The following is a 16,174-nucleotide window of genomic DNA, read 5'->3' on the forward strand; positions in this document are numbered from 1 at the left end:
ATGTGATGCATTGTGAGCCTACAGATCTGCTATCTTTGAAATGTTTGTGTTGTGTGCTCGTTTTTAAAACTGTAGAAATATGCCAAATTGGCACACAATATGATTTGTTTCTCTTGTTATTGTCCAGATTGGAAACTTCACCGCATTGCAATGCGTTGTAAACCTTTCAATTAGGGTTTTAGTGGTTAAACTCACATAAAATACAATGTGAATGATGAGATGTAGAAACAGAAAGATGCATATTAAGCAATAGGGCAAATCAGTGGTAGCCTACCCGCTTTGGCACGTGTACCGAACTTCTGCCCCAAAGACAAAATCATCTCCCTTCACCAGACTGAACTCTGCAAAATCAGCATCGCCAGGGTGACCACATGATTTGGCTGAAAACAAAAGACAGGTGAGTTAGTGCAGCTTGAACACATTTTATTTTTGTACATAACCCTAAGAATATGATCATCTGTTTAATAGGGTGGCCATAGCTGAATCGGTAGAGAGGCTCCCTGGGAAACCGAAGGTCCTCAGTTTCCCCCCTGGTCTACGTGTTGAAGTGTCCTTTGAGCAAGACCCTTAAAGTGGACGTTTCATAGGGTAAAAAAATATATATATATTTTTAGAACCACTGTCTACCCAATGCCCCGGTCACCTTGTGTGTCCCTTGGCCTACTTTATGACAGACTGTCCCAGTGATGGGATGGACTTTGGGCAAACCAATCACAGCGACATTTGGAGGCGACCCTCTCACCCATTGCTGGGGTGGACTTTGCCAACAAATCAGGCCAGCGTACACCACACACAGTCATTCTCAGATTTTAGCATGCTTTGCATTTTAATGTATTTATAACACACTGTCACATGGTCTTTCATGATTCTGTAATTTCACAATTGTGGTGTAAAAAACGTTATAATAAAAAAAGGAAATAATCTCTGTATGTGCTCATCAACGTACGGTGGTGTGTCATGAGACCTGCCCAGTGAGTATTTGAAGGGGTGTGTGTTTCCTTAGTCTGAGGGAGAGCATGGCACGCTCCACATGTCACAGTGGTGGTACCTCATTAAATAGTCTGGGAGCTTGATTGAGTGCAGTCACAATTTTGTATACAATACATCCTCCTCCCAAGCTATGGTACTAGACACGCCTCTCGCCTCTAAGGCTACTATACACGCCTACCGTCGGTTCAAATCACTGTGACACAGAGTAATAGGACAAAATTTAAGTAAAGTACTTGAGTAAATGTACTTAGTTACTACGCGCTGCATAGCGTCCGTTCTGCATGCTGGTATACATGACTGAGCCATGTCTTGTTATATTAATGTTATATTATCATTAAAATCTTTGGTTGGCCACTTGCATTATCCTGGTAAATGGTAAATGGTGCATTTATATAGCGCTTTGCTTTACATAGATTGTGCATTACATTCACCCATTCATTCATACACCGAGGGCGGAGGAAACCATGCAAGGCACCAACCTGCTCATCGGGAGCAATTCGGGGTTCAGTGTCTTACATATTAATTTGGGGGTCCATGGGGGAAGTGTTTGAGAACCACTGGTTTAAACAACATTAGGAAGCAAGCCCAAATAAGCAACTACAGTTTAAGCCATGGGCAGCAGTGGCTCAGGGGTAGAGCGGCCGGATGGGATCCGTAAGGCTCCCAGTTCGATCCCGGGCTCCTCAGAGTTAGTGTGGAAGTGTCCTTGGGCAAGACACTGAACCCTTAATTGCCTCCAATGAGTCGGTCGGCGCTAGCTTGCCATCATTGGTGTGTGAATGTGGGAAAAGTGAGGACGCTGGCGTTGACTGTTCCCCCCCCTCCCCCCCGTATGATGAATGAACCATTGTAAAGCCCTTTGAGCACTTAGAAAAGTGCTATAAAAATGCAATCTATTATTATTCATTAAACAAGCCCAACAAAAAACGCAACCCGCAACTACCAATATTTACAAGCAACTTCACAAAAAAACAAGCCCATATGTATGGCAACACTGACTGCAGCATTTTGTGTTGACATTCCAACAACTGTCACAGACGGCTTACGCTGCATAAACTTTGCGTATGCATGTCGTCATCATTGTAGTTTTTCAAACACTTCAGGACTCTTCACTCATCCTCACTCGCTAATGGAAACCCACGACCAGCGCAGCACACTACTGTAACCGGTAGGCAGCGGTTACGGTAGGAAACACAAAGGAGACTCTTTGTGTCTCCTACCGGAACCGCTGCCTACCGGTCTACTGGTCATCAAATTATTGGCTTAGGAATGTAGCCAAGGTAGTAGCAGAGGGAAGGTAGTGCCCAGGATTACATAGACTATAGGGCATAGCAGTGGCGGCCATTTTCTGGTTCCACTTCAAAATACCCAATGCATTTTTCCCATTGACATTTCCATAAATATTTATATCAATTAATTTAAGCCTAGAATCAAGCCATCCAGGGTCCTGGTGAATCATGACCATAAAACGTTTGATTCTGTGAAAAAAATGTTTTATGGTCATGATTCACCAGCGCCCTGGATGGCTTGATTCTAGGCTTAAATGAATTGATATAAATATTTTTGGAAATGTCAATGGGAAAAATGCATTGAGTATTTTGAAGTGGAACCAGAAATTGGCCGCCACTGCTATGCCCTATTGGCACTGGGTGTAAAACAAATCAGCTCAGGGTTACAAAAATCGTGAGATAAAAAAAAAAAAAAAAAAAAGAAGAAAAGGAATGTGACAAAAACAAAAAAATATGCATGAATACAAGTCTTCATGGGGTGACTAATCAATAGAAAAAAAGTAATTTTGGGGGTGAACTATCCCTTTAAGAGGTCTGCATCTCATCCACTTTCAATAGAGTTCCACTCCCTTATGGTCAGAGGCTGCACAGATCAGCCTGCTTCTACAGTAATAACTGTGAAAATCTTTTTTACTGCAGGTGTTACGACACAAGTGAATTATTTTTAGTTGCCCGAACAACCTTGGGCGGGTTTTCTTTCTCTGGATGTTTGTCAGTCAATACAGTATAAAAAAGGTATTAAAATATGTGATCTAACCTAAGGCCTATCCGCGCACCTTTTAAGCTGTGGCGGCTCAGGGGTGGAGTTATGAAATTTTTCTACTGTACCATTCATCCTAAGATATCATAACGTCATAGAAAAGGTAAGAAAACTTTAGTCCAAAATTCTCCTTTAAAGGGACGGTGGTTGAGATTAGAAGTGTGTGTATAGTGATCTCAGGGAAAGCTAGCTAGGTGATAAAGGTTTAGGAACAGTAGGGGTGCAACTGTTAATGAAAATAATCGATTTAATCTATTATAATAAAATAAATTTTCAAAAACAGCCAAAATACCATATTTACATGGGTTGCCTGCTATAACCGGGACTTCATCCCAGTCTTGTTTTTTTTCCTACTTTTTTCCTAGAAAAATCTCCACCCGTGGGCAACTTCCACAACGTCCGGTTTGATCTTTCCTAGTTTCATCATCATTAAACATAAACAAACTGCTTCACAACGGTGTTGGTTACGCAAATGCTGGTGTACATAAGTAACATATTTGCATGTTGGTTCTAATGCTGTGTCCGAAGACATGGAGAAAAGGGTGAAAGCTTTCTCTCCAGTACATTTTTAGAAATAGGTAGACCGTAGAAGAAAAAGAAAAAAAAAGACAAAACTTTCTTTCTTTGTTGAAGGAACATGATGGAACCCAAAGAATTATCAAAAAATAAGAAGTGAAATTTCATGTTTATCCCTTTAATCACAAACTGCTCCCGGATGCTGTATTAATGACACTTGCCCACTGCTGAGGATGAGTTAAATGCAGAGGACACATTTCACATTATATGCAAATGTACTGTGACAAAAAATACTCCAAAGGAGTGGGATTATTATTATTAATTATTATTATTATTATTATTATTACCCTTATTATTATTATTATTACCCTTATTATTATGTTGTTGTTGTTGCTTGTTTATTTGCAATATCGGCTTCAACTAATTTCAATTTCAGCTGTGTACTACTACCAGTGTTGCGTTGCTGATGTCAAAGACGTCATGCGCATGTCGCTTAACACCTACACTACAGGATTTAGCAGGTCACACAATGGATCATTGATATGCATCTCGGCTCATTCCTATGTTAATTCATGCTGGTGTGACACTCCGCAGTCTTTGTAAACTTTGTTGAGGTGTGAATGAACTTAAGGGCTGTTTTTAATTGATGCATTTGGTACGCGTGCTCCTGAAAAATCTATGGCCGGACGCCGTGGTACTGCGTGCAATGAGCAATGCAACACTGACTACCACCTAGAATGTAATAGTTTGTGACTTCTATTCCTGACTCATGCTATGAGCTATAGGTTGTACTCACATCCAGTTATATCATCTCTTTAACCAATAGCGTGTAGTGTAAAATAGAGATTCAGAGCCTATATATTGTTGTACATAGATAGCAAGATGATCTGCTCCGTATTGAATTTTGATTTTGAAAGGGGCAGCTTTTAGTTAGAGCTCGATTTTGATCAAATTAAATAAAATAAATAGCTATTGACCTTTTAGTGTAGATCGCAATACAATGGCTACAGAAGATGACACAATTATTTAGTGTTGTGACACCTGACCCTAGATTTAACACGTTTTCCATTTGACACAGATAAAGCAGCAAGTCTTATTCATATTTTTTTTCTCTCCAAATAGCAGAATTGATGGTTAACTTACCTTCACATTTAGAACCTATATGATTCCAGCCAGAATCCAATAAGCACCTTAATTTGAAGAATCCCACAAAGCCAGCATGACAACTCACTCTGACTTGTGCTCCAGGGGCATAGGACGCGGCCAGACCAGATGTGTCAAAATTTGAGTCATAACGGTCACTGCTTAAAAAGTCTGCAAGTTTACAATCTGAACAATAAAAAAAGAAACAAAAATCATATTGTGTGCCAATTTGACACATTTGGACAGTTGTAATGACAAAACAGAATGTTAAATGTTAAATAGTAAAAAAAAAAGGGGAAAAATCAACACATTTATTCTGATCTAGAAATGAGAAAGGTCTTACCTTGAGCAGTCACTATGTTCAGGGTATGCACCCATATGAAAAGGACACAGCTTTGCGTTATCACATGCATTTTTGCACGTTTAAACTCTAAACTGTGAGAACAGTGGACTTTACAAGGAAAATGATTGCTCAGTGATTTACACGAAACTGTCCTATTCCCTCCTCCACAAGGCAGGGATTAAAGGTGGAAGTGACCACACACTGCCTTATATGACTGACTGGTACAGACAGAGGTTGTGAACCATGATGAAGTCAGCAGTTTGGATTGGCTGAGAGAGTGGAATGTTTCAACACACATGACTTTATTTTTGGCTCATAATACATTGTAAATATTATCCAAATAAACAAACACAATAAAACAGCAAATCATACACAAATCAGGTGTAATTCAATATTGCTAATTATCCAGTGAGATTTTTCTCTACAATTAAATTGCAATCACTGAGGTATTTCATCATCATGTGCATTCTGATTTTGATGTTTATTATTGACTGACTAAACAGTATTCCCGTAAAGGTTCTTCTTCTGGTAATCATTTGCAGTAATCAATTAAGCAAACAAAACAGTTTTTGCTCATCCCGTAAGACAGACGACCCTTTCCCAATGTGAATTCATTCAAAAATAAACACAAAAAAACTGCATCATAAGAAACAGTTATGAATATTATAGCAACATCTGATTGTTAAGCAGAGGAATGAGCTCTGTGCCACAGACATTTTCTTACGTAGTTGAACTACACTGCTGAGCCTGCTGTTATTTCACAACATGAGTTCATATGGGTTCATGTCAATAGCACCACTCCGATTATTAACATACCCTGCTTTCTTTTCTTTGTGATAAAAATATTGGTGAAAAGGTTTAAAAAATAAATCTTATGATATTAAGATTTACCATTAAATCACTTTCTTGACTAATTTAGTTTTTCCCAATTATACAACTTATCTGACTTATCTTACAGAAGTATTGCGTTGGTGAGTATTAGCAGTGGTGGAAAAAGTACTCACATTTTTTTATTAAATAAAAGTATCAATACTGCAGTGCAATATAGAAATACTCTGTTACAAGTAAAATTCAGGAATGGAGTAAAAGTACAAAGGTATTGGCATCAAAATGTACTTAAAGTACCAAAAGTAAAAGTACTCATTATGCATGAAGGCTCATTTAGAAATCAGATCCACAAGCTCACAATGTGTCGCATCGCGACACATTGTGAGCTTGTAGATCGACTATTTTCAAATGGTCGAAATGTATATAGGCTGAAGTGGTTCATATATTTTACTAACTAGTAACTAAGGTTTTAAAATAAATGTAGTGGAGTAAAAGTACAATATTTGGATCTGAGATGTAGTGGAGTAGAAGTTAAAGTTTTGGAAATTGGAAATACTCAAGTAAAGTACAAATACCTCCAAATTGTACTTAAGTACACACACACACACACACACACACACACACACACACACACACACACACACACACACACACACACACACACACACACACACACACACACACACACACACACACACACACACGCTGTTGGAAATAGCTATGCAACCAACAGACAAATTGTGCAATGAAATAATTTGTTACCTTTTAGGATCACGCTCTCCGCATGTCCGTTGTATGGTGAAATAAAAAACAGACAAGACTGTTAAAATTAAGTGTACAGGTCTCCGCCAGGTCAGGTACGTTATTGTGGCCTCTTGGTGGCGCTAAAATAAGCCAATGTGAAAAGGGTGCCATTTATTCTTAGGCCTTTCACGGCAATTGGACACTGCATTCATGATTGGAGGCATTTTGTTCCAAAAATGTGTTCTGCTAAATTAGACCTGTTGGTGGCACTATAACAGGCCAATGTGAAAAGGGTGGCATTACTTTCTCTGCCTAGTGGGAATGTGCGTGTGAAATTTCACGGAAATCGCAAGCTGCGTGCATAATCTGAGGCATTTTGTTGAAAACGGACCAATCCTGCAAACTTTGGAAGCCAACCTTAGCCAATGAGGATGGAATATGGGAAATCGGACAGATCCATGTTGATCACATGACTATAGAGATACTGTGTACCGATTTGCATGACGTTTGGATCAAATCTGTAGGAGGAATATAAAAAAAATGATTTGCACAAATTGGCCTCCTGGTGGCGCTATAACAGGCCCATGTAAAATATTTGGGGCAGAGGTTCTGAATTGGCATCCAGGGAGTGTGTGTGCACATGCAGTTTCGCAGCGACGGGGCCAACGGTGCCGGAGATTAGCTGCTCGCGGACGGACAGGACGGACTGACGGACGGACAGGCGGGGTCAAACATACTCTCTCGCCATGCCTTTTGGCCTGGCGGAGACAAATGGGTGGTCTTATCTCCTTGTCTGCCCCTCGCCATCTGATTCCGCATTTCTCTGCAAGCCATCGGTAGGGCACTTCTAGCAACCTGCATCTTAAAGATTTAGAGAAGTACAGAAAGGAACCAATACCACAAATCCAGACAGATGACCTTTTCCTCACACCAACATCCGGGCCATCTGATCGACAGTGGCTTATTCATATCCTGTTGTTTGTTCTATATTTCTGTAAGCTAAGCCACTCTTACTATTTACATCACACATGGGGCTTTCGACTGCCATTGTTCTGAGATAACCTTTTCATTACGTGGATTCAAGTGCATGACAATCATGAGCACACTTATTAGGCTATATTTGTCTTAATGATTGAAGACTTTTTGTTTTTTATAAGGACAGCAATGAAACAATAGTATTTAGAACAACCACATACTCTTATTATAACACCAACTGGTAATAACTAAAGCTTTTAAAGGATATCAGTAGCCAACAATGCGCACACACACACACACACACACACTGGAATGGAAAGTATGTAAACTAGAAAAAGTGCTCCTCGGAGCACAGGTCTCCGCCAGGTCAGGCACGTTATTGTGGCCTCCTGGTGGCGCTATAATAGGCCAATGTGAAAAGGGTGCCATTTATTCTTAGGTCGTTCACGGCAATCGGACACTGCATTCATGATTTGAGGCCTTTTGTTCCAAAAATGTGTTTTGCTAAATTAGACCTGCTGGTGGCGCTATAACAGGCCAATGTGAAAAGGGTGGCATTTCTTCCTTGGCCTAGTGGGAATGTGTTTGTGAAATTTCACGGAAATCGTAAGCTGCGTTCATGATTTGAGGCGTTTTGTTCAAAACGGACCAATCCTGCACATTTTGGAAGCAAACCTTAGCCAATGAGGATGGAATATGGGAAATCGGACAGATCCGTGTTGATCACATGACTGGATACTGTGTACCGATTTGCATGACGTTTGGATAAAATCTGTAGGAGTAATGTAAAAAAAATGGTTTTGCACATATTGGCCTCCTGGTGGCGCTATAACAGGCCCATGTGAAAAAATTGAGGCAGAGGTTCTGAATTGGCATCCAGGGAGTGTGTGTGCACAGTTTCACAGCGAACGGGCCAACGGTGCCGGACATTTGGTGGTAACACACGGACAGGACGGACGCACACACGGACGCACACACGGACGGACGGAGTGTAAAACATACTCTCTCGCCATGCCTTTCGGCCTGGCGGAGACAAAAATGAGCACAATAACTGCTCACTAGTGACATCTAGAGGAGTGGTTCCCAAACTTTTTAGCTGGAGACCCAAAAGACAAATTTGACCCAAACTAGTGAAAATAGCAGATCTACAAACGGCTCGCATCGCGGGCGTTGTGAGCTTGTAGATTGGCTACTTTCACTTCTCCTTAAACATTTATTTTCTAATTTATGGCATTTTTTAAATCTTTTCTTTTTTTTATATAATTAAAAACTAAATATAGGAAAAAAAGAAGAAAAAAGGGTATATTTTCCTGCGACCCATAACAATGGACCCGCGACCCACAAATGGGTCCCGACCCAAGCCCCCAGAACCCAGTGATTTCATTGAAGCCAAATGGACATGCTGGCCATTCATGGTACTGCAGGCCTGGGGCCTCAACATGAACGAGCGAAACGGTTTCGACCAATGGGCTCGACTCACAAGCGTGCGCACGTGCTTGCGCACGGGGCTGCGCGCTTCTGTGACGCAAAACGCGTCACATCTGTGACGAATTGGGGCCATAATAGGCCGCGCCCACCAAATTTCCAACCCGGAAGAAGGGGTGATTTAGGCAAGCCCCCAGAGTTGCTGAGAAACATTGAAGCTGCCAGCCCCCAGTGGCCAAAGCAGGAACTGCAGGCGGGGAGAAATACATGCACGCGCAAAACATACTGACATATATTTATATTTATACATATAAATATGTAAACATATTATACATACATACATATGCATTTACATATAAATATGCATCTCGAGTGTATTTAATAAATATCTCGCGTTCAATCCTTGACACACGGGCTGCCGTAGAACGCAAAAAGGACACTAGTGTGCATGCTCATAACTCTACGGGGGGTCAAAATCGAACCAATAATTCTACTTCCGGCAGGTTTCCGGGTGCTTCAAAACGCCACTGAGCACATTCATTGAAATGATAGCTGGGGGCGGGGCAATCCGCCCTCTAGTTATATTATACCTATATGGATTTAGGCCCATGCGCTGGGTGAGCAACTCAATGCAAGTGGATGGGAGGAGATTTCTGGTGCCCTGCCCTCTCTATTATTTTTAACTCTATGGTCCCGACCCACTGTTTGGGAACTACTGATCTAGAGGATGTGGATGTGTGATGCAGCTCCACACAGGACACACAGGTGAAGAAGAGTAGAGAGAGGAAGTCATCGGTCATCGATGACGTCAGTCGTCTATGACATTGGTTCTCAAAGTGGGGTCCCCAGCTAAATGATGGATAGTTAGGAACCAAATGGAACCTTATGGGTCTGTAACTCAGAGAGTGTACAAATGGAACCAAATACACTCTCTGAGTTAAATTAACATTGATTTTACAATATAAATTGGGGTCCCAGAGATAGAAATGCCATTAAATGGGGGTCCGTAGCCTAAATGCATGTCAAACTGGGGGTCCTTGAAATTAAAATGGTTGAGAATCACTGCTAGAGCCGTAATAAAAATCTTCTCTTATGGTGGTCCCTGGCATATATTTTGAAATGGGAGTCCGCGGGCTAATAAGTGTCAATTTGGGGGTCCTTTACATGAAAAAGTTTGAGAACCTCTGGTGTATGACATATCTTTGATGTATGACTCCAAATTTGGCCGTGTTTGGGGGGAAACCAGGCGGGCAGAGTGATTTAGTCGCTACACATACTCCTATGGGCTGGGGCGGCACCTGTCAGCAGGGAATGTTGAAAGGGAGGATTAGGTTGGACTTGGTGGCGCTTCGTCCTCCCGAGAGACTCAAGAACAGATCTGAAAAACAGCAGAGGGCGCTGTTTTTCCTTTTTATTTGACGATGGGTTCCCAGATTGCAATGGTAGTGGCAACACAGAAATGTGTGGGGAGGAATTAATTGGTATAGCGGCTAAATATGGAGAAAAAAGGGGGTACAAATAATCGACTTTTTTGACATATTTGTGGCCTATTTGGCAGTGTCGAACACATTGTGAATATGTTTTTATTTTGGGTGACATATTGTATTTGTATGGTGTATGCATGGTGATATACTGTAGTGCCATCTACTGTTCTTTGCATTGTGGTCTGTTGAAGGGGCAGACATCATATGACCCCAATCACAGTGATATTGAAATCACCTGTTAGGTTTGGGCATGTCAGAACAAACAGAGGTCCAGAGGTGAAAAGAGCTCTTTCGACATAAAAACAATGGTCTCTATAAAATAATAACAATTCCTGGATATTCTAGGCAGAAGGCGCACACGGTATGTCACCTGTTATTTTGTTTGTCTGTACAAGTTATTGTCATGGCACATTGTGTGTTGTGTGTGTGATTATGCAACTTGAACGTGGACATTTCATTCATATGGACAATTCATGGACATTTAAAAAAGATGACAGCAAATGGCTGCCAACAAGGACATTTAAAATTCATTGTGGTTAAAAAATATTGTCATTTAATTTACAGTTTTTTTCACAGTGTCTTGCACTGGGTAAATAAAACCCCCTTGTGAAACAGCAGTTAAAAGCGACGAAGCGTTGTCTATCCTGCCTCAGAAGAATACAGTTAATAGTCCATGCAGAGCCCCAGAATTGAGCAATGATTATCGAAAGAGTGGGCAAAACCAAACCTATATTAAATTGTTCATAGGGTCAATAAGAGTAAATAAATATATGATAACCTCTCCACAGGAGCAGCTTTTTCATAGTTATCACACATTTTGTTATTTTCCCCATACGTACATGACAGGTGAAAAAATTACAAAATTAAAAAAATAGCTATCATAATGAAACTTCCCCAGTTGATTACTTACATGAAGACAATGATTTATCATATTACAAGTTTTCTGAAATTGTATATTTAAATATGCAAATTAAGCATTTAGTCCATGAGCCAGAGCCCAAAAATTGAGCCAGATATTGAATATTCCCTCGTTAAAAACCTTCGACTCCAACATCTTAACAAAATTAAATAAGAATGTCGACTCTGGCTTTGTCCAATGTTCCAATGTTGATTCTGGAAAGTTACGCAAATTCGGGCATACTTTCCTAATGCCCAATTTGCATATTTAAATATACAATTTCAGAAAACTTGTAATACGATAAATCATTGTCTTCAAGTAAGTAATCAACTCAGGAAGTTTCATTATGATAACTCTTTTTTAAATTTTGTCATTTTTCACCTGTCATGTATGTATGGGGAAAATAACAAAATGTGTGATAACCATGAAAAAGCTGCTCTGCTCCAGTGGAGAGGTTATCATATATTTATTTACTCGTGTTGACCCTATGAACAATTTGATATAGGTATGGTTTTGCCCACTCTTTCGATAATGAAATCTTGTCTGGCTCATGGACTATAAGGAGCATGCAGTTACAGTAAATCTAGCTCAGTCAACAGGTTATTGTTACCAATACAAATGGCAGCAGCAATCATCATTCATGGCCATATGTAAGTGACACTACTGTACTGTATTATTCAAATTCATTGAAGTGAGGGGACATTATTATTAGCTGAGATGTGTCTGTCTGTCTGTCGTGGGTGAATACAATTTCTGTATTTAACAATTTGCCCTCACAGAGGGGCCGGTGTTTCAATTTGTAACGAGACCAGATCAAGTTGAGACCGCGTCTACTGTCGTCCTAGTAACAGCAGATGTTGTCCCACGGTGAAAGAACGCGTAGCTGTCCTCGTCAATGCCTGTTTTTTTTTCATATCACAATGCCAAAACATACCGATCTGATTCTTGTTTGGATGAAGAAACGTCAGACAGACGAACACTCACGTTGTATTGTGGACGGTTCTCCGTTGGTTTTGTTGTTGTTGAGAAACAGGAAGACAATCACTTCCTGTGTCAGTCTCTCTAACAATAGATTTACACGTTTAATAAATGCAACTATTTGCCATTGGAGTCAACATGTGTAAGGTACAATCACTATTCAGCCCATTCAAAGCGTGCAAATAAACGCATCAATGAATGAATTAATAAATAAATGTTCATTCCCTCCTGGGATTCGAACTCTTCCCAATATCAGCATAATTACACCAGACAGGCGCTTACTCCGGTGCGCCATTCTTCTCACGACAAATGTGTACCGTAAACAACTGATAGAGTATACAACCAGCCATTAAAAAACAAAACAGTCATGGTCACTAGATTAACTTGAGACCTCAGTCACCACACTGATTTCATTGTACTGCTCCAACCTCAAAAGAAGGGCCAACCAATATGTCCTTAAGGGTATGTATTCTGTTACACTATCAATCTTTATTTAAAGTACTTTGTTCATTAACCTTTTAAAATTATTTGAAAAAACATGGTCTCCTCACACATTAGAAGGACAATATCAGTCACCAGGACAAAGAACTGGTGTTTTTGATTAATCCATCATGGTTAAAATGGAGTTTGAAGTTATAATGGGTTTGTATAGGAAGGGGGCGTGTCTGATAAAATGAATACCAAATATCTAAATACTGAATCAAGCAAGAGTAGACGATAAAATGTCCCTTTAAGAGTAAATTGAACATTTTCACATTTATTTGTACTAGATGGAATGCTTCATTACTTCTGCAGTAGAAGTAAGAAGCAGGAGCCCCATTTTGCGAAGGTAAATGTGTTTCATGCTTACTTTTGGTGCTCAAACACTTGAATTTCCCCATGGGAATCAAAAGAGGAATCTAATTATCTGTCTATCTCATCTCTCTATATGCTATCTATGTATGTAGGTGGTGGCGTCGCATTGATGTATATTGTAAATCTACAGAATAAGTGAACACAAAGCTCCATTCAGAGAAAGTATAGAAATGATCTAGTTGCTGTTCACTTCAAGGATTCAAGACATTTTCAAATTCCGTGGCATCAAAAAAGGTTCAACATCCAAATAGAAAGGGAACTGTAAAATACATTTTAAATTAAAGAGAGAGTATATTGGATACACACACTACAAACCCCAAAGGTTTGAATGAGGAAATCCCATGGAAAGTTAGCTTCTATAGCCTAATGTTTTTTTCTTCTGATGAACGTCAGAAAAAAGGCAGATAGTTTTGTCTTTTTTCATTGCTACTGGTGAAAACGGGTGTAAAAAGTGCAGGATTTGGCTTGTTTGGCTTTTTAAACCAATAATTACCAACATCTTGAAAAACTTGATATCAGCATTGCATATTCATTTTGGTATTCTCCTTTGATTTTGGACACGGATGAAAATTGAGAATAAGATACAATTTTATTGACATTGCTGGAGGTGAGAGGCCAGAGAATCAGTGCATATATCATTACAACATTTGCAAAAACTTTTACTTATTAATCTACTTATTTGTGCAGCAAATTCTTTGTCTTCATTTCTAGCTGGGTACATTTGTTATTGGCAAGAAGGCAGTGTTATCTCACCATCAATACACCTCTGACGCAGGTTAATGTTATTGGTCTGGCCTGGACTTGCACACATAAATTCAAGCTCTGTGTTATGTACCAAATACAATTTCTTCTCATTTGAATGTCTGAATTGAATATTGCTCTGCCTCATATCTTCATCAGTCACTGTGCATGGTTCTGTAGTGGATAAAGGACAAGAAATATGACATGAATGCATGAGCCGTTTGTAAGTCACATGGCAAACAGCTATGGTATGTTCATGATCATACTCTATGGACAGCATTAAGTAATTGATAATTCTAGAATAAGGGAAGCAACATAAACCAGGCTGTATGACCTCCTTCATATAATAGTTTTGTTTGTATCTTTTACATTTTTGAGTGATAATTAAGTTTTGCTTATCATGTAAATTTAACAATACAACCTACTATTTAGGAGAAACATGGGGAATGACTTTTAATTCCACACAAGGTGGGTCATTTGAGTTTTCTGTCCTCAATTACACCCAAAAAATTTGAACTTTGAACATTCAGTGGATTTTCTGTGGTCTGGGGTTTTCTGAATAGTTAGGCTCAGAAAAGTGCTGGGATTGGCCTGTGGACTTTGATGTCAAAGACCATTAATCCCGCCCCCTCTCCTCCCCGCCCCTCCCTCCCCTCCTCGATGATTGACAGGTAAAATCCCTAAACAGCGACACCCGCAGGCAAATTATTTTTACACGTTTGAAGGACCATGATAAAGACTTTCAATGTTTTGTAAAACCAGCATGTCGTGAAACCTTTAAGAGAATAGAGACTTACTGAGGCATTTCACACTTCCAACCCATTGCCCATTCAGGCAGGTACGTGATCCACCTTCCATTATGTAGAGGCTCTGGCAGACATATTCAACCCTCTCACCGTAACTATACTGGGTTTTTGACCATACTCTGAGGTCTCCATCTTCAAGATATGGTGGTTTTCCACAGCTGTTGGAGCTGTTGGATCCTATGTATGAGCACATTTGTTCAAAAACATGATTAAAAACCCCCAGGGTACAGGTTATTGAGACCTGAATGCTTGGTGAGACAAAGCAAACATTGCAATGGTAATAGACATAAATGGCCTTCTTTATTTGTGGGATGTGTTAACATTTTGACCGTTACTTTGGGTTGTTGTAGCAAGAAGAAACTCCACAGTACACACACACACACACACACACACACACACACACACACACACACACACACACACACACACACACACACACACACACACACACACACACACACACACACACACACACACACACACACACTATGTTTTCCAACCAGACAGCTTTCTAGTACTCTAAGAGTAGTAATGTTCCAAGTCCAAATCATTGTACATGACTAAGACTAAAGACTAATAATAATGTGGTAATTAAGACACTTTCCCATGTAATTTCAATGAGCTTCATCCATTTACTTAGTGGACAGCTTGTTGCATAGCAATGCAGTGAAACACCGCAATGTGATGCAGTCAAAAAGTTGAGGCTATAATTCACCTTTTGCCAGATCGCTTAATTGCAAAATCGCACAGCAATATGCGACAGCCAGCTAAATCTGTATCACAGTCAAAAAGCAAAGCTTTGAACAACTCAACAGAACCATAACAATTACAGCAAATCTGTCTAAGGACATCATCTCATGCAAACTATTTATGCAAATTATTTTTATTCGTAGCTAATGGTTGTAAAAATATGACTCTCGCCATCTGGTTGCATGCAAGGAAACGTGACGTGAAACCAGAGCAAAACAGTGATACAGAACAATTAACAAGGAAAGACAGAGAATATATAAAGATGTATTAAGACATCACAATGCTCAGTACAGCTGAGAAACTACACTGGTTATTATTGTACAGGTTATACACAGGAATACTGTATACACATTGCTACCAGCCACAATTACAGTACTTCAAGTCATTTGGAAGAAACACTTTATTTAATCTTATGCTGTATTTGGGAACATCCTACATTTTGATACCCCAATAGAGCCATCCTATCAGTAGATATTGTATGCCATAAACCCTACCTGCACAACTCTGAATCCTACTCCAACCATCTCTATCACAGGAAGCTTGATGAATAACTCCATCTTGCAAACAGTGATACCGGACCATTTGGTTTGATTTGTATTCCATCTTTAGTGGATTCACAATCTCAGAATTTGGAATATCAGGTTTCTCA

Source organism: Gymnoscopelus braueri, assembly GCF_963280865.1.
Source record: "Gymnoscopelus braueri genome assembly, chromosome: 6".
NCBI classification, from domain to species: Eukaryota; Metazoa; Chordata; class Actinopteri; order Myctophiformes; family Myctophidae; genus Gymnoscopelus; species Gymnoscopelus braueri.